The 19,255-nt window shown below is 35.6% G+C and overlaps 2 long non-coding RNA genes across 4 annotated transcripts; one reads left to right on the forward strand and one right to left on the reverse strand.

Moving 5' to 3' along the window:
- Positions 1 to 4,153: 4,153 nt before the first annotated feature.
- LOC110910861 lies at positions 4,154 to 7,166 on the forward strand. Of its 3 annotated transcripts, XR_002576531.2 has the most exons (3): positions 4,154 to 4,289; positions 5,265 to 5,505; positions 6,266 to 6,721. It is a non-coding gene; the product is annotated as an uncharacterized LOC110910861 (long non-coding RNA). The 3 variants fall into 3 exon arrangements; XR_004881712.1 differs by lacking the exons at positions 4,154 to 4,289; positions 6,266 to 6,721 and adding an exon at positions 6,826 to 7,166 and having other exon boundaries at positions 5,102 to 5,505; XR_004881711.1 differs by lacking the exon at positions 4,154 to 4,289 and having other exon boundaries at positions 5,102 to 5,505.
- On the reverse strand, positions 4,397 to 4,841 carry LOC110910862. The gene is made up of 2 exons (XR_002576532.2): positions 4,742 to 4,841; positions 4,397 to 4,672 (listed from the first exon to the last, which is right to left on the reverse strand). It is a non-coding gene; the product is annotated as an uncharacterized LOC110910862 (long non-coding RNA).
- Positions 7,167 to 19,255: the final 12,089 nt, after the last annotated feature.

Genomic DNA, 19,255 nt, shown 5'->3' on the forward strand with positions numbered 1-19,255 from the left:
ATTACGTTGAGACCAGGAGATGATCGACTTAGGGTAACGACATGAAACATTAAGGCGATGAGCAACATGTCTTTTATCGGTTTAGGGTTTAACTTTTAGATTTGATATTAATTTTTTTATTGGCGTGGTTGAGCTAGTACGTGTAGATATAGTTGTAAATTTGTATATAGTGGACCAAAATCAAATATAGTGGTATATATAAAACTATAAATCTAATTTATATTTAAGTATATATGCATGTGTAATGTGTGTATATATATAGGTGTGTGTGTATATATATTGTATAATTTATATTTGTGTATATATATGTGTATATACCTGTATATATATGTATGTGTATGTGTATGTGTATATGTATATATATATATATACTAATTAAAAATAATAACTCGAGCCGAACCGAGCCGAGCGGAGCAGCTCATTTACAACCGAGCGTCAAATCGAACGAGCATTTTCCGAGCAATTTCTGAACGAGCGTCGAGCGAGCGACGAACGATTTGAATGGCCCTATGAGTTAGCAGGTTGATCAGTTGACAAGGTCTCTAGAGATTGACCATTAGGGGGTAGGGGCGCCCATCACTCATCACTCACTCAGAACTTCCAATCAAGTTACGCCATGTAATCAAGCATTATTCCATCACTAGTGATAAATTTTAGTGGAAATGCCTATCACTTGTGATGGAATTCCATCACTCACAACCTTTTTTTTTGTTTTTAAATTATAAATTAACAATAAAACAATAAAATTATAAATTATAAATTATAAATTTCATTTAAATTAAAAATAATATTTCTAGAAATATTTTAGACTATAATAAAAATAACTATTTTGGTAAACGAAACCGATCTATAAACGTTTCGGCATTGTAGACCGGATTCTCCACAAAATAATCGTTCATTAACACTTCATTGGCATGTATACGATCACTATCCACCATTTTCTTGTTTGGGCGGCTTGAACTTGCTTCAAGTTCGTTATACACTGACTCGAAAAATTCAACCGTCTCATTGTCGGAAGACGATTGGCTATCGCTATCGCTGTCCATCGGAAACGTCGAAGATGTAGGAAAATCCATTTGTGAAATATGTAGAATGTGTGATATGTATTTTTTGTGTGGGTGAGATGGGAAGAAAGTGTGATATATATAGATTGTTTAAGGTTTTTTTTTTATTTTTTTAATTTGAAACAGTAACATTAAGCGGTCAACAACCCACACAACATTCCAATTTTTGAAAGTTCAACGCGTGAAAAACTTGACGCGTGATAAGATCCACGCGTGGTGGACTTGACTGGCGGCGGTGTTTTGTATTGATCCACGCGTGGTGGTGGGTTCACCACGGGGCGCCCCAACCCCCCTTAAGCTACTTCTCAGCTTTAATACATGCATTTAGGGCTGTAAACGAACCGAACGTTCAGCGAACAGTTCGTGAACCGTTCGGCGGGAAGTTTGTTTATGTTCGTTCGTTTAATAAACGAACGAACGTGAACAAGAAATTTCGTTCGATTAGTTAAATAAACGAACATGAACAGAGGTCTCGTTCGTTCGATTATGTTCGTGAACGTTCGGTAAGGTGTCGTGAACGTGTTCGTAAACATTCGGTGATTTGCGTTGGTTTATGTTCATATGTTTGTGTTTTAGCTGAAGATCTTTGTACTTTCTTATATTTTATTTGTAGTTTTTATATTATTAAACTTTTATTTATTTTATTTCCTTAAGAATTAAACTAGGAAACCCACTTTCATATTGTTTATGCATCATTTCCCTTTCATTTCTCATTATTTACATCCACGAATACAATCGACCTCCGTTCCACAATAAGGGATTCAAGTTCGAGTGCTACTCTCTGGGCCATCTATCTTTATCCTTCGTCGCGTTCGCCAAATTTATTTGTGTCCGTGAACCGTTCGCGAACGCGCTCATTTCCTTAATGAACGAACACGAACATAAAATCTCGTTCGGTAAGCAGGGGCGGACCTATATGTATGTAAGGGGTGGCGTCCGCTACCCCTTGGTCGGAAAAATTTTGGAAAAATTAGTGTAAATTTTGGAAAAATTTGACATTTTTTTCAATTTCGTCACCGCTTATTTATAAAACGTTACCGCTTGGTCGGAATCCTAGATCCGCCACTGTCGGTAAGTGTTCATGAACCGTTCGTGAACACATTTATTTCCTTAACGAACGAACACGAACAAGACCTTGTTCGTGTTCGTTCGATTCGTTTACAGCCCTACATGCATTTATAATCTGCAAGAAAGAGTGGATTACTTTGAAAGGATGACTGATATCTTAGTTAATATTCAAACGTCCTCCTTTGATTGCATTGTATTTATCCCTTGAGTGAAGGTTTTTGTAACAAGCCCACAACCAGCGCGGTTAAAAAAGATTGAACAAAAACAAAACTGAATACAACATGAATTAAACATCAAGAAAACACTTGTTGGGCTAGTGAAGACTTTATTGGGCTGGTTGTTTAATTAAATAAGGTTCATTATTGTTTCTTATTAACCTAGTTTTATATTTATAAATATCCCTCATTGTAATTGTAATCTTGTGCCTTGAGCTTTAATAAAATAATCTAATTACAGCCTGTGGACGTAGGTCCCCAATGAGACCGAACCACGTAAAATTCTTGTGTCATATTTTTTCTATTTTTCTATTCTACGTGTTTATATCATTTGTGCGTGTGTGTTTGGTTCCGTTGCGCCACTTGAGACCTAACAAGTGGTAATTAGAGCTTTGGCTCATTGTTCGTTAAACACACGAGATTGCATAGAAACGATTCAGAGTTTGGTTTATTCCGTTTGCATATTAGATCACCAGTTGCGTTTGCTGTTCTAGTCTGGTGCCCGAATAGCGATTGATTATAAAGAAAAAACAAAGAAGATGTCGTAGATCCGTAAACGGACGCTTTTACAGGGTGTTGCTATTTACATCATACTCTACTATACCTTACTCTACAATCACATCTCAATAAATGCAACTATCATTACCTAGGTATCAATTATTTAAACTCTTTTATTTATTCTTCATTATTACTCAATAGGTTTTTGAATTTTTTATTTATGCTAATGCAGGAAGTTCATATATTTTTGTACTTTTTATTAATGTTATGGTTTTATAATTTATTAGATTTTTTTTGAACGACGAAAATTCTATGATTATAGAACGAGGACAAGCAAACTGTAAAACCCAAAGTACAAGGAAATAAAACAAATACAAATACAAATGAAAACAACCGAAAACTACTTACAACATTACTTGATAATATCTCTTATGTTGAAATCCTTCCATCTTTCCCAATCTAGATTTTTTAACTTTGATATTTCTTTAATCCACAAAAACAACAACTCTTTTATTTCATCCACCATCCTTGTTACCGACCCATTTCGTCCGTTAAAAATCAAGTCATTTCTGGATTTCCATATTTGCCACATTGTTATCATAACAATCGCCGTAATCAATTTCTTCCATTCGTTCGACCCGTTGCATTCCTGTATTCGTTGAAGCAGTTCCTCGCATGAGTTGTAATCCTCGTGATTCGGTAATTATAACCAAACTATGATGTTCCACCATGTTGCCCGAGCCAACACACATTTCAGCAGTAAATGTTCCGTTAATTCTTCGTCTCCTCCACTACTAGAAAATTAGGCAATAGCCACCAAAATTTGCAACCGAAAAAAATGGTAGCAAAATTAGTTACCATTTTTCAACCAAAATATTATTGGTAGCAAATACATCTCAAATATTCAAAATGATAATAATTTATATAATACGGTTGTAAAATGGTGACAAATATGTAAAAATATAACGTTTTATAGAAGTTCCACCGTTTTTTGACGGCCATTCAGCTTGCCACCGTTACATGGTCACAATTTAGAGAAAAAAATTAGGCAAATTGGAAATAAATAATCCCAACTCACTGTTATTGGCCAATAATAATCCCAACTCATTTAATCACCAATAATAATCCGAACTTTTCACTTTAGTTTGTAAAATGATCCCAGTTAAAAAAACACTAACTTGGTTAAAAAAATGCTGATGTGGAGTGACATGTGTGTTCCAACGTGGCAGTTTAATTAAAAATGAAAGCCAAGTCATTTAATCACCTATAACATTACCCATCTGGTATATATAATTTAGAGAGAGAGAGAGAGAGAGAGTTCATCTCCACAACTAAACAAGACAAACTTGCAGAAATTATAATTTAGAGAGAGAGAGAGAGAGAGAGTTCATCTCCACCACCCAGCAAGCGCTTCAACGGCATTGTTTACCGGCTCCATAACAAGGTAATCTCTCTCTCTCTCTCTCTCTCTCTCTCTCTACATTGTTGATCCACCCCCAATTCATTCATTTTTTTAGGGTTTTCGTCTCACCAATTTCTTTTTTACTCCAATTATTCAATTCCCTCTTTGCATTTAGTGTTTCTTTATCAATACCCTCAACATAAAGTTGCCATCTTTAACCAAAAAAGCGTCAATTTGTCAAAGGGGGCAGAAACAGAGGATAAATTACAAGAAAAAAACAACAGGAAACAACCAAATTTGTTAAATTGCTTTGTGGGTCTGTGATCAATCAGGTCTTCTGAGAGAATAGAAGATCTGAGGCGCATTTGAAGAAATATGAGTGCTTCCCACCATGCCATGCTTTTACGATGACTTTGTCATCCATCCTGATGGGTTTAATAGTGGATTAGGATTGAATCACAGATAAAAACAAGAAGAATGAACTAAAAACAAACCTGAAAATCTTGATCGTTTGCTCTCTCGAATGTGATTAGGGTTTCTCTTGATCGTGATGCTCTGTGTTCTTTTTGGGGATAGTGGTAATTATTTGGGGATACTTGTAATTATTTGGGGGTGAAATGATTTATACACAGCTGGCTTATGACTTGGCTTTCATTTTTAATTAAACTGCCACGTTGGAACACACATGTCACTCCACATCAGCATTTTTTTAACCAAGTTAGTGTTTTTTTTAACTGGGATCATTTTACAAACTAAAGTGAAAAGTTCGGATTATTATTGGTGATTAAATGAGTTGGGATTATTATTGGCCAATAACAGTGAGTTGGGATTATTTATTTCCAATTTGCCAAAAAATTAAGTGGAAATACCAAAATTTTACCCGCTCCCCAAAATTTAAATGTGAATATCAATTAAGTTATCAGATCTAGGGTTTTGATTCTGAATTCTGCTCCCCAAAATCACTAGAACCATAAACATAAACTTTGCTCCACCAATATTTATCGAATAATCCTCCAGGGAAAACCATCACCGATGGAATCATCCTCCGCTCCACCTCACTGTCAACAATCTCCCCTGAATCACATGGCAACGATTGGACTTCAACAACAAGAACAAAACAAAGATCGATCGTTGAGTCCACAATCTGAGATCGATCTATTCCTTCAGGGTTTTAATTTCACTAATATTTGTTGTGTTTGATTCTTCGATCACGGCAGCTCCGTTCTTTTCAACGCCGTTTCAGCCCTTTGTTTATCAGGTATTCATAATTTCAGTTCCAACACTTTGTTTTGATTTTGAATATGATTCGATTGCGTTGTTTGTTGAAAGCTTATTATTTAACATATGTGTGTATATGTGCATCTGAATGGTATGAAAATCCTTATTAATTCGAATTCACCACTAAATCTCTGTGATATTTATCGATGATAATGTAAGTCTGAGTGTGAGATAACCCTAGGCATGACGTCATGAGCCATGAAGTGTGAGATGTAGGGTTTGACTCTGTGGTGCTGCTATTGATCCTGTTGTGGGAGTTTTGTCTGGTTCAGGCGTTCAGCTGTGTAAGTTGGTGAACTTGAATTCTCGATTACTTAGCTATAGGCGAGTTGTAGAAAGAAAAGTATGGAAATTGTGTAGGGTTAATCTTGACGTTTCCGGTTCGGGTCATGGATACGGAGCTTGGTGGGTCAAATGGGTTGCATAAGTTTAGTTAATTAGTCAAATGTTTTTATTGGTTTAAATAGAAAATGGGTTAGTGGTTGTTTGTTGAGTCAATAGAGAAGTGGTCATAATCGGTTAGGTTTTCCTTTATTTATGTTTGCATGAGTTGTATATATATCAGACTTTGAGAATGAATAACCTGTGGGTTTTAACTTTTAAGCAGTAAAAAGAAATCTCTATTAGTGAGTTTATCTTTGTGTGTTTGTGTGTGATTGAAGCTTGAAACCCAACAAATTGAAGGGAAGTTAGGTTTAAGTGCTATCTAATGTATGATTTGTTCTTCATTTGATAACCAGCACAGCAGGTGCTATTTCTAAGACTATCTGTAGTCACACGCCCTCGCTTTTTAAGCGCCTTGCGTCTAGGCCCAAGGCTCACCTTTTGCGCCTGTGACAACTATGGGCCACATCAGTACCATGTACTATCAAAGTGACGATCTGTCCTGAGTTAACTGCTTACTTGACTGTTGGCTTCTGATGATTGGTGCTGGTATGCGGTCTGCAAGGGTGCGCTTTTCTATGTATACAAGTTTGAAATAATCTTATTTTTATAGTCACACAAGTAAGGTTTAGAAAGGAGAGAACCAAAGCATTTCCCAGTTCATTTGGATTGCTTGTTCTCTTTTCTTTTTCTTATTCTTATTTAATTTGAATCATGAAAAGAGGTTTCATGTCATGCTAGTTACTGTAACTGTGTATTCTTGAGACAGTTTAATCTTGTCATACATATATTATTAACTTTGCTATTTTATATGGTATGTGGAAGAATTCAGTGATACTATAACCCAGTATATTGAACCTGCAACTCAATCTCAATTCTCAAGATATCATCGAGTTGTGTTTTTTGTGATTTGAAGATATCAAGGAGCTCATTGAAGAAAAGGATGAAGAAAAAGAAAAAGAAAAAGAAAAAGAAAAAGAAAAAGAAAGGCTAAATGGAATTGTTGCAGGGTTGTTGGCTGAAAAAAAAAAAGACAAGGTGGATAAAGATGCTATACTCGATACGATGTCACAAATTAAAGCTGTGTTAACAAGTACAATTTGAAGATAGGTTACAAACACTTGGTTTTGAATGTTTTGATGTTTATCGTATTAGGATTTTTTTAGTTATTTGATGTTTTAGCTGGTATTTCTATTAGAATGTTTTGTATGCTTTTGATACATAGATGTGTTATATAATTTTGGGTTTTTGTGATCCTATTACTCTCTTTATATAATTTTATAATTTTTATGAAAAAAGTAGGGAAAATGAAAAATCAAGCTGAATAAAAAACCAATATTCAAGCAATTACAAAATGGTAGCAAATAATGGTAGCAAATAATTCAACAAGCTCGCTAAATGCCCGCAGGTTTTCAATGAAAATGGTGGTTAAATGGTGGCAAATCGGTAAATGAAAATGGTGGTTAAATGGTGGCAAATCGGTAGCAAACTAAATGGTGGCAAATCGGTAGCAAACTAAACGGTGGCAAATCGGTAGCAAACAAGGTGGACCGTAGAAAACAAGAAGCGGTGGCAAATAATTTTGACCAATATTGTGGTGGCAAAATATAAAAATGGTGGCTATTTGGTAACAGTAGGGCAATTGACACGGGTGTTTTTGTCACCGCATTTTTGGTGGCAAAATGGTGACAACAGGGAAATTGCTACTATTTTGTGACCAAAAGTTTCATGACAAAAACCCTTTTTTCTAGTAGTGCTCCACACCTTGAGCACAGCAAGTCTTCGATGTTAATGCCCCTATGTTTCAGCTCCACTTTCACCGGAATCCGTTTTTTGTAGCCCTCCATACAAACAAGTTCACTTTCGGCGGTATCCATCTATTCCAAAATTTCCAAGCCGTGTCATTTGCATCTAGAGAAGCCCTCGTAATTTCATCTCTTAATGTAGCCACTGTCATTTCTTCATTCGGTTTTGTTCTCCATCTCCAACTATCTTCACTTTCTTTTAATTTATGATCTTTTAAAACTTCTATCAATTCCATGTGCTGATCCCGTTCATCCTCATTCCTAACCCCACGGTGCCAAACCCATTCCCACATATCTATTTCACCTATTCTTTTTATACATTCACTTACTTTGATGTTTTTATTTCTCGCCAAAGTATATATTGCTAGAAAGCATTCCTTTAGTGGTACTTCCCCCGCCCACATGTCTAACCAAAACTTTGTCTTGCAGCTGTTCCCTAGTTTTACTATCAAGTTATTGTTTAGAGATAAGTTCATCGTCTCAAACTCCTTCTCAATCCCCATAATGTCTTTCCAAGTTCCACTTAATTTGTTTTTCATAGGTATCAAAGATGTTGAATTCCGTTTAGTTTAGAATGAATACTTCCAATAACTCTTACCCATAAGGCCCGAGGGTTTTCCTTATATTTCCACCACCATTTTGCTAGAAGGGCTGAATTTGCACTCTGGATGTCCCCGATCCCTAACCCACCATACCCTTTTGCCTTAACAATTTTGTTCCACGCATCCCATATCATTTTTCATTTACCATTCTTTTTCCCCATACGAAGTCTCTTCTTATGGATTCTAATTCTTTTATCACTTTTTTTGGTGCAAAAAACATTGAAAAAAAATAATTTGGAAGTGCACCCAGCACTGCTTTCGCTAAAACAATTCTCCCAGCCATCGATAAGACCTTCACCTTCCATACCTTCCATGACGAAAGTTTGGATTTGTAAGAATGTGATTCAACTTCATATTCTCATTAATCACCAAGGGTATAAATAATACAAGAATAATCTAACTAAATCTCCTACATTAATGGAGATTATATTTTACAAATATACAATATGCTATTACACCCCCGCAGATGAAACGTCGGGAGGTCCGATGTTGAGACTGGTACGAAAATATCAAACAAAACCCGCGGAAGACCCTTCGTGAAGATATCAGCAATCTGATGTCGAGATGGTATATGTAAAACGCGAATATGGCCACGTTGCACTTCTTCACAAGGCATCTTGGGCCCGCTGCCTGATCACGCCCATCATACAACTTATTCGCCCACTGACATCGAGCATGCGCTTTACTCACTGGCACTTAATCAATCAGACCCGGGGGTGATAGATACCGGAGCTACATCTCACTCGGCCAATGAGCAAGGTATATACTCCCCGTCTACTTTTAATACTTGCACTAATAAAAATATAATTGTTGGTAATGGCATGACTATCCCTGTTTTGGCTCAAGGCAACCAGGTCCTAGCACCCCCTTATCCACCACTCAAACTTAATAATGTCCTGTTTGCCCCGAACCTAATCAAAAATCTTATTTCTGTGCGTTGCTTTACCACCGATAACCTTGTTTTTGTTGAATTTGACCAATTTGGTTTTCTTGTGAAGGATCTCAAAACACGGGCTCCTATCCTACGATGCAATAGCACGGGCGATCTTTATCCACTGACTGAACCACTTCCACTTCAAGCCACTTAACCATCTGTTTTTGTTACTATTTCTCAAGATCGCTGGCATCAACGTTTGGGTCATCCTGGCAAAAACTTATTACAGTCTTTAAAACTTTCAACTTTTGTTGATTTTGAGAAATTTAATAAAACTCTTTGTCAATCTTTCGTGTTTGGTAAAAGTGTTAAATTGCCATTTTATGATTCAGTCAATCATACTAGTTCTGCTTTTGATATTATACACAGCGACTTATGGACGTCACCTGTACTTAGTACGGGTGGTCATAAATATTATATCCTCTTTTTAGATGATTTCACAAATTTTTTGTGGACTTATCCTATATCAAACAAATCTCACGTTTTTAACGCCTTTACTACGTTCCATAATCTAATTCACACTCAATTTCAATGTAAAATCAAGCAATTTCAGTGTGATAATGGCAAAGAATACGCAAATCAAAAATTTTATAACTTTTGCAATCATAACGGAATGCAATTTCGCTTCTCTTGCCCCTACACCTCCTCTCAAAACGGTAAGGTGGAACGAAAAATCTGCACTATCAATAACATGATCCGCACCCTCCTTGCCTAAGCCTCCCTACCCTCTAACATGTGGCATCATGCTTTAGAAACTGCCACACACCTTCTTAACATTTTACCAAGCAAATTACATAAATTCAAAACCCCTACCACCTTGCTTTACAATTGCATTCTTGAATACGATCATCTTAGGGTTTTTGGGTGTCTTTGTTACCCGCTAACTCCTTCCACCACAATCCACAAACTCAACCATCGGTCTCACCCTTGCGTTTTTCTTGGGTATCCGCCAAACCATCGCGGTTATAAGTGTCTCGACCTTACCTCACATCAATTAATTATATCGAGACATGTTCACTTTGAGGAACCCATCTTTCCTTATACCATACAATCACCCACTAAACCCCCGTCTTACAATTTTCTGAACCCGACCATTAACCCACTCGTTTGGGACTATCTACAACAATCCCAATCTTCTCAGCCCAACACTCAACCCTCCCCCACTCCTAATTCGTCACCCCTCGGCCCAGCCCTCCCACACAGCCCTGGCCCAAATGTTACGGCCCAGTCCCTAAGCTCACCCACTCCTGTTCTCGGCCCACACCAAGGTCCGATAGCACCTGCCCAAAACGCTTCCCCAACGGCCCAACCCACCTCCGACCAAACCACTTCCTGCACAGCCCAACCCAACTCAGCCCAAAACGCCACCTCAGCCCAAAACGCTGTACCATCCACACCCGCTGTTTCTTTGCCCACGTCCAGTCCACTCCCTTCCGTGCCCTCGGCCTCAAATCCATCCACCCGTACCATCCACACTCGTTCAATGAGTGGTATTGTTAAACCCAAGCAAATTTTTAATCTTAACATGTCCACCGTTGTTCCTATTCCGAAAACTCCACAGGTTGCCTTGTCCTCTCCAGAGTGGTTTAATGCCATGTCCAACGAATTTAGTGCACTTATTAAAAACAAGACCTGGGAGCTTGTACCTAGGACGCCTGACATGAACATTATACGTAGCTTGTGGTTATTTAAACATAAATTCAGGTTGGACGGGAGTCTGGAACGTTATAAGGCCAGTTTGGTTTGTGATGGTCGTAAGCAGCAAACAGGTATAGACTGTGGTGAGACGTTTAGTCCGGTTGTTAAGCCGTCTACTATTCAGCTAGTTCTTTCTCTTGCGTTATCCAAGTCATGGCCGATTCACCAGTTGGATGTCACTAATGCCTTCTTACATGGCAATTTGGAAGAAACAGTCTATATGAATCAGCCCATGGGTTTACGTCATCGAGACTTTCCAGATCATGTATGTCTTCTTAGGAAGTCGTTAAACGGTCTCAAACAGGCTCCGCGAGCCTGGTACCAGCGGTTTACAGATTTTGTCACCTTACAGGGTTTTCGGCAAAGCAAGTCAGACAACTCTTTGTTTATTTATCATCACGGTGGCGGTGCTGACATTGCTTATCTCCTTATTTATGTGGATCATATTATCCTTACCACATCTTCTGAGGCTCTGATACCATGTAAGAATGTGATTCAACTTCATATTCTCAGTAATCACCAAGGGTATAAATAATACAAGAATAATCTAACTAAATCTCCTACATTAATGGAGATAATATTTTACAAATATACAATATGCTATTAGGAGTTAAATTTATCAACAATTGGCTTCCAATTTTTGACCCTTTTCATATTTGCTCCAATCGGAATTCCGAAAAAATTAAATGGCATTTTCCCGACTTTACAATTTAAACTTTTTGCCATACTTTCAACCTCTTCTTCTTTTACCCCTACCCCAAATAAGTTGCACTTTCCCAAATTTATCTTTAGGCCCGAACAAAGGTAAAAACATCTAAGGATTCTATTCAAATTCTTTATATTATTTTCCGACCATTCTCCTAAAAATATTGCATCATCCGCATAACATAAATGCGAGATCATGGGTCCATCCCTTGGTAACTCTACCCCTTTAGATAAACTCTCCTTTTTACCGCTCTTTTCATTATAACATCTAAAGCTTCAAGTGCTAGAATGAATAAAAACGGTGATAACGGGTCCCCCTGTCTTAGCCCACGAGACATACTAAATTCCATTGTTGGCGAGCCATTCACCAATACCGACGCTCTACTCGATGTTAAACTTGCCCCAACCCATTTTCTTCACGAAGTGGAAAATTCATCGCTTTTAAATTGGATAATAGAAACTTCCAATTTACTGAGTCATACGCCTTTTCAAAATCAATTTTCAATATAAAAATCTGGTTTTTATTGCCTTTTGCCCAAGATATGATTTCATTTACAATTAACGGTCCTTCCAAAATATATCTTCCTTCTATAAACCCCGTGTGAGTATTACTCACCAAATCAGGAATTACAAATACCGTTGACAGTATAAACAAAAATATGACATAAAAATCAATAACTAATCTTCAATGCGCATAAAAGATTTATAGCGATTATAAGGGTTAAATTGTTTATTTCTAGACATTGGATATTCATACGTTTTGTCAAACAACTGCAAATGGGCTATGTGAGTATGTGACGGATCCAATATGCGGAAATGCAAGGCATACAATATAATGGGATTTTATTAAATCATATACTTATTTTAGTTTATTAATACAAAATGCACAACATGAATATTCTTGGAACATCAAACTCTGTTTTATTTTATTTTGTTTTATTTTTTAATTTGGCCATCTTCAATCCGTCGTTGTTGATGCTCTTGATTAATTTTGTTACAAATATTTGAATTGCACAAAACTATATTTCATAGATATTAGGTTGATTCATGAAAAAAAAATATATAATTAATATCCTTATAAAAAGAAATATAAGAATGATGGTAGTTTAAGGACTCTTTATTGTCTAAAGAAAGAATCAACAAAATTCGGTTGCAGCCGTTCATTCAAAAAAAAAAAAAAAAAAAAAAAAACAAAACAAAACAAAAAAAAAAAAAAAAAAAAACAAAACAAAATTTGGTTGTAATTAAAAAGGGGGGAGAATGAATCTTATTGGTTATTAATAATAAAAAAATACAATTAATGTTATAGAGTAAGGTATAACTGTTTTCCACGTGTAAACCCACCCTTTCAGAGCTATGTTCAAAGGCCGAGTACTTGACTATTATTGACAGCCGTGATTATTTTTTAACTGGGTTTGTGAAGAACAACATTCGGGTTCAGATTTGTCTACAAAAGATAGTCTGAGGTAACTGTTTATAGTTTATTTAAAGTTACTTGATTTATTAGTTATTGCAGGAGAAAATCGGTTTGATTAACAATGTTCAGTAGAAAAAGCGTCAAGTTCAGGCCTATGCCATTGTTGTGTATGTTCACTGTTTTTGACTTGTACTCATTTTTTTTATTATTATAGCTGAAGACGAGATGGTTATGATCGGAATGTCCGACGGTTTGGATTTTAGTTGATAGGTTTGTCAAGGAACTTGGATGGTGCTAGTGCTGAGTAAAATTTTAGAAAATATTGAAACGAATGGGTGTGCTGGGGACAACATAAGTGAAAAAAGAGGTTAGTGGCAAGCCATGTGAACTATTGCTCGTTTGGATGACCTTTCTGTTAGGGTTTACGTTAACTAATCGTGTGTGCGGTCATAGAACCCTTGGCAACACTTACTTTCCATGGAAGCTCGACTGTTGTTATAACCGTTTGCCTATTGGTTGGTTTGAACTGTGAAGTTATTCTTGTTCGGTGGTAATCGGTGGTTTGACATTTGAGGGGATCTTTGTACTGATACTAGGTGAAGATTTTCGCTGAGGAAGTATGAGTGAAGATTCGACTCATTGATGTCGGTTTGGCATGGGTTAGGATAACAAGGACAATGAGAGCTGGGCATAGATGACTTGGTGAGGCTGCATGGAGGTGTGGATATTGATCATTAGTGAAATTCTGCTTCTAAACATGTGTCTGGGTTTGATGCACTAGGACTCAGTGGAATGCAGTGAAGGCTTGTGGGTTCAAGATTCTGTTTTGCTTCATTTCTTATTACCCACTTCGATGAAGTATCAGTGAATCTATTGTTGAAGACTTTTGGAGTGTACAGGTTATTGCGTTGCCAAAAGAAGTGAACCAACTTCTGAGTAGTAAAGTCTTGGCTCACAATTCGAGAGTTAAATGAGTCCTGTTTACAACAAAGGACTTTGGGCTCTAGGTAATCCGCTTGAGCATATCCATAGGTCCGAGTGTAGATGAGATTTTCGTAACGATGGGAGCACAGAGGGTGTTAGGACAAAGTCTGGAAATCGACGTGGGGTTTCGGAAGACCAGGGATCCGAATGTAATCCTGGGAAGTTGCTGCTGTTAGTGGAGAGTGTTCTTTCCTCTAGAGTCTCTAGAGTTGGTGATGAGAAGGGCCGCTGCAACTAGGTGGATTATTGAAATCTTAGCTTGTTCATGGGGAACTGTAGGCTTAGATAACTTTTGTTGTTGAAGTTTTAGCTTGTTCTTGGAACTGGAGGCGGAAAAGATTTATGTTGTTTGAGATTACTAGAGTTACTAGATACGGGGTTTGGCTTGGATGGCACTTTGTGGATTGCAAAGTCTTCAAGTAAGAGATTGTTGGGTTAGTGAAGACTTTATTAGGCCCGTTGTTTTATTAAATAAGGCCTATTATGGTTCTTATTAACCCTAGCTTTATATTTATAAGTACCCCTCATTATAGTTGTAATTTTGTGCCTTGAGCTTAACGAAATAATCTAGTTGCAGCCCATGGACGTAGGTCTCTCACTCGGACCAAACCATGTAATATTCTTGTGTTGTGTTTTTTTCTATTTTTCTATTCTACATGTTTATATCATTTATGCGTGTATGTTTGATTCCGTTGTGTCACTTGAGACCTAACAACACCACTAATTTGGTCGTATGGATTTAGGGGGAAATCATTTCCATGCATAAAGTAGTAACATATGAACAAAAGTGCTAAATCATACCTTTTCTTTCTTGTCTTATGGAAGTGACTCGGCAAGCAATAGTGTGCAATACAAGCTTGCAGAGGTTGTGTTGTTTCAGCCAAAGCGTTTTCTGAGTCCATCGATTGGTTAGATTCCGCTGTTTAGACGCTTATAACTTTTTTAAGAACCATCTCTGCAACCACCCTATCCATCGCAATTAGGTTTATTTAACCCGTGTAATATACGAGTTGTTTTCAAAGATATAACTGTTCTTATTTACTATACAAAATTATATTTATTCAACGAGTGTAATACACAAGGTTTTTAAAGATATAACTTTTTCTACTATTTGGTATAAAAATAAGATTTGTTTAACCCATACAATACACGCGGTTTTTTTAAAGGGTATAACTTTTTTATTATTTAATATATAAAATTAAAATTACTCAACCGGTGTAATACACAGGGTTTATAAATATATAATATTTTTTTTATTTGGTGTATAGAATTACGTTTATTCAACCTTTACAATACACGAAGTTTTTATTCAACCCGTATAATATACATATTTTAACATAATATATTATATAACCCTACAAAAAGTAACTTGGGGTAACTTAGGCTAACTTAATAGTTGTGTCTTTTCACATCACACCCTTAAATAATACTCCTATAATAAACACATACCATATACTAAACACATGTAATGCCAATTGCCAACCCAAACCAACATGTCCCAATATACACACCTCTTTAATAAATCATATATACAAAAAGTAACTTAAAATACAATGGTTTGGTCACACCCCTTCAAAAAGTCACAACTCTTCAAATTATTTTTAAATATATCACACTCTTAAAAAAATATCACAACTTTTAAATATATTACACTTTTCAAAAAGTCACAACCTTTCAAAGTATTTTTAAATATATCACAACCCTTTACAATTTTGTATGAAACCAACCTTCACACCTATTCAATCTTCCATTGATTTGAAAATCAAAGAGTATGTCGATCTATTCACATGGAATCATCGCTTCCACTTATATTATGCATATTAGGGTGAGGTTCATGTAAAAATGACCTTTTTTTCATGAGAAGTGTGAGAAGGCATAGAAATTGACATGTAGGCATCTTGTTTTGAACTAAGGCATGATATTTTGGGTTGTTTTGGTAAGAAAAACACCAAACATAACAATTTAAAATACAATGTAACATATTATGGACGTGAAATTTTAAACACACTATTTAACACTTAAAACACACTACTTAACGTTCTTGGCATGGTATTTTAAGTTTTAAGCCTAGAATTCAGTGCATTATGTCTTAAATTGTTATGTTTAGTGTTTTTCTTGCCAAAACAACACAAAACATTATGCTCAAGTCCAAAACATGATGTCTACATATGAATTTTTATACCTTCTCACACTTTTCACGAAAAATGTCTTTTTTACAGGATCCTAACACTATTAATATATATATATATATATATATATATATATATATATATAGGGTGCGGTTCTTGTAAAAAGGACCTTTTTCGTGAGAAGTGTGAGAAGGCATAGAAATTCATGTGTAGACATCATGTTTTGAACTTAGGAATGATGTTTTGGGTTGTTTTGGTAAGAAAAACACCAAACATAACAATTTAAAATACAATGCAACGTATTATGGGTGTGAAATTTAAAACACACTACATAACACTTAAAACACCCTACTTAATGCTCTTGGCATGGTGTTTTAAGTTTTAAGCCTAGAATTCATTGCATTGTGTCTTAAATTGTTATGTTAGGTGTTTTTCTTGCCAAAACAACCCAAAACATTGTGCCCAAGTCCAAAATATGATGTCTACATATGAAGTTTTATGCCTTCTCACACTTTTCACGAAAAATGTCCTTTTTACAGGATCCTAACACTATATATATATATATATATATATATATATATATATATATATATATATATATATATATATATATATATATAGGGTGAGGTTCAGCTAGAAAGTTCAAGTTTCCTAAAAAGTGTAAAAAGTCATAAAACACAATAATTTCAGGCATAAAACACACCTAAAACTCACAAATAATAGAATGAATATTACTAAAACACCATATTCAAACTCTAATAGTCCATAAAAACTTCAAACGCACAATCGTATAACTATGAATGTAAAACACACAATGCTAAACAACATAAAACACAATAATATTTGTCATTCCATAATCAGAGCCTTAACATCTAAAACACAACACAAAACCCACATACATGATGTTTTAGTAATCTTCATCATATTATTTGTGGGTTTTTGGTGTGTTTTATGGTTGACATTATGGTGTTTTATGACTTTTTACACTTTTTAGAAAATTTGGATTTTCTGGTCAACTCCTAGCCTATATATATATATATATAATATATATATATATATATAGTTAAATACAAATACTCAAACCTACCCATTACTCACGTAACCAACACTGTGCAGAACATGCATGGAACATCCCACTGTTTGAAAGTAATTTTCCTACCACTTTTCTAAATATTCTAAATACACCTTAGTAAATTACCTATTGCCACATCCTCATTTCATTTAACACTTTATTGCACTATGTTAATCAAGAACCGTTTCAACATAAACCAAATGGTCAAATCCTTTTACATAAACTCCATTCATAAACTGAAACCAATCCATTATATCAAATTAACAGTTTAGACTATGTTCAATCCATTCACAATGTTCGACATTTTTTTTTCTTCTTGATTCACAATTCCGGTAACAATTTTGTTTTAGATGATATTGAGTTTTTGAATCTGCATATACAAATTTATATTGGGTTATTGAATCGCCATGTTTGTCTTTTTTTTTCCTTCGATTAGGTTACAGTTCCGATTTGATTCAGGCATATGCCTTTTTCCACAATAATCAACCAGAATCGGTTTGAAAACCCGCAACATATTTAAAATAAGAAATTTACAACAACAATAAGCTGGAACCGGTTTGTTCATGAACAATACCCTCGCTGAGATAGAGAACATCATATTTGATCACCAATTAAATTAAATCGAAAGCATCAGAGTCATCCCAATCAAGAAAATGAATAACATAGAACAAAGAAAGTTTAATGGCGGAAAGAAATAAAACGAAAAGAATCAACTTCGTGAATCAAATGCATCAGAAGGAAAATATTAGAATTAATCTTTCGAAATCATATTTTGTTGGATTGTTGGCGAGTCAGTGACCGAGACAGTTTAACTTTCAAAGGAGGCCATAGTTTGGGTAGCGTACTTGCATCGTCGGTTGTGTTGCTTCACTTATGAAATGACATCGTAAGAAGAAATTAAATAAGTTTTGTGTCATCAATTTTAATTTATTAAGAAATAGCTTCTATCATTGTTTAATTAATTTTTCAATGTATTTCTCTTGGAACCGAGAATTTCTTGCTTACTTTCTTTTATTTTAAGAAAACTAGGTTTTTACACGGGATTGCTTCACAGGCTCGGAAAATTTAGTTATATTAATTACTATTTGTTACTAATACGACCACATTACATAAACCATCTCATTAGATTCAATAAAAATTGTCTTCAAATCACCGGATTAGATCATGAACGCATATTAGAGGTCAAACACAAGCACAACAGGACCACATGAAAAATATCATTTCTACTTTTACTTCAATGCACTTACATGTTAGGTTGATTTGGGATTTTGTAAAAATGTTTGTTTTTGTACTTCTTTACAAAATAAGATGTTGACCAAAATTCAAACAGATGTTGACCAAAAGTAAATCAGATGTTGAACATAAACACTGAATCTATAACAACAGACTGATTATATTCAAACTACTGATACATAAACACTGATTCTTCATTCCACTGTTGTAATCTAAGCACTGATGTTGAGCATCAATGCTATCTTCAAAGGGTGATCAGACCTTGAATGGACAATGCTTTGGAGCATCAGTGCTATCGGAGCATCAGAAGTCAACAAAGTTTTGTACTTTGAAGACGAAAGGGCATCTATGACGGAATTGAATGTTTCAGTGTTACTTGGTTTTGTCAACAGACCCAAGTAGTTATGGGGAACTTTGTATCGAATTTCTATAGCCTTTTGACTGGATTTCCTTTTAACTGATGAAGACCGTGATTTTGCCATTTGAGGAAAAAGGACGATGAGGAATTTTGAGAGAAATAGAGGATAACTGCTTTGAAAAAGGAATTTTGAATTCGATTCGACAGTTAAAACCCTGTTTGGGGGTTTTGATCAGGGTTCTATATGGGAAAAAGTGAATGCTTACGTGGCAGCGGTTACAAAAGATCTGACGGCTATGAACTGTCCACGAGCCAACCCCTGATGAGTAATGCAACACAGTTGTTTTATGAAGCCACTGATGGAATAATATTAGTGGTTGCAATGATTACATTGAAAACAGTGGGAGAC

This window comes from Helianthus annuus, chromosome 15 (assembly GCF_002127325.2).
Source record: "Helianthus annuus cultivar XRQ/B chromosome 15, HanXRQr2.0-SUNRISE, whole genome shotgun sequence".
Classification (NCBI taxonomy): Eukaryota; Viridiplantae; Streptophyta; class Magnoliopsida; order Asterales; family Asteraceae; genus Helianthus; species Helianthus annuus.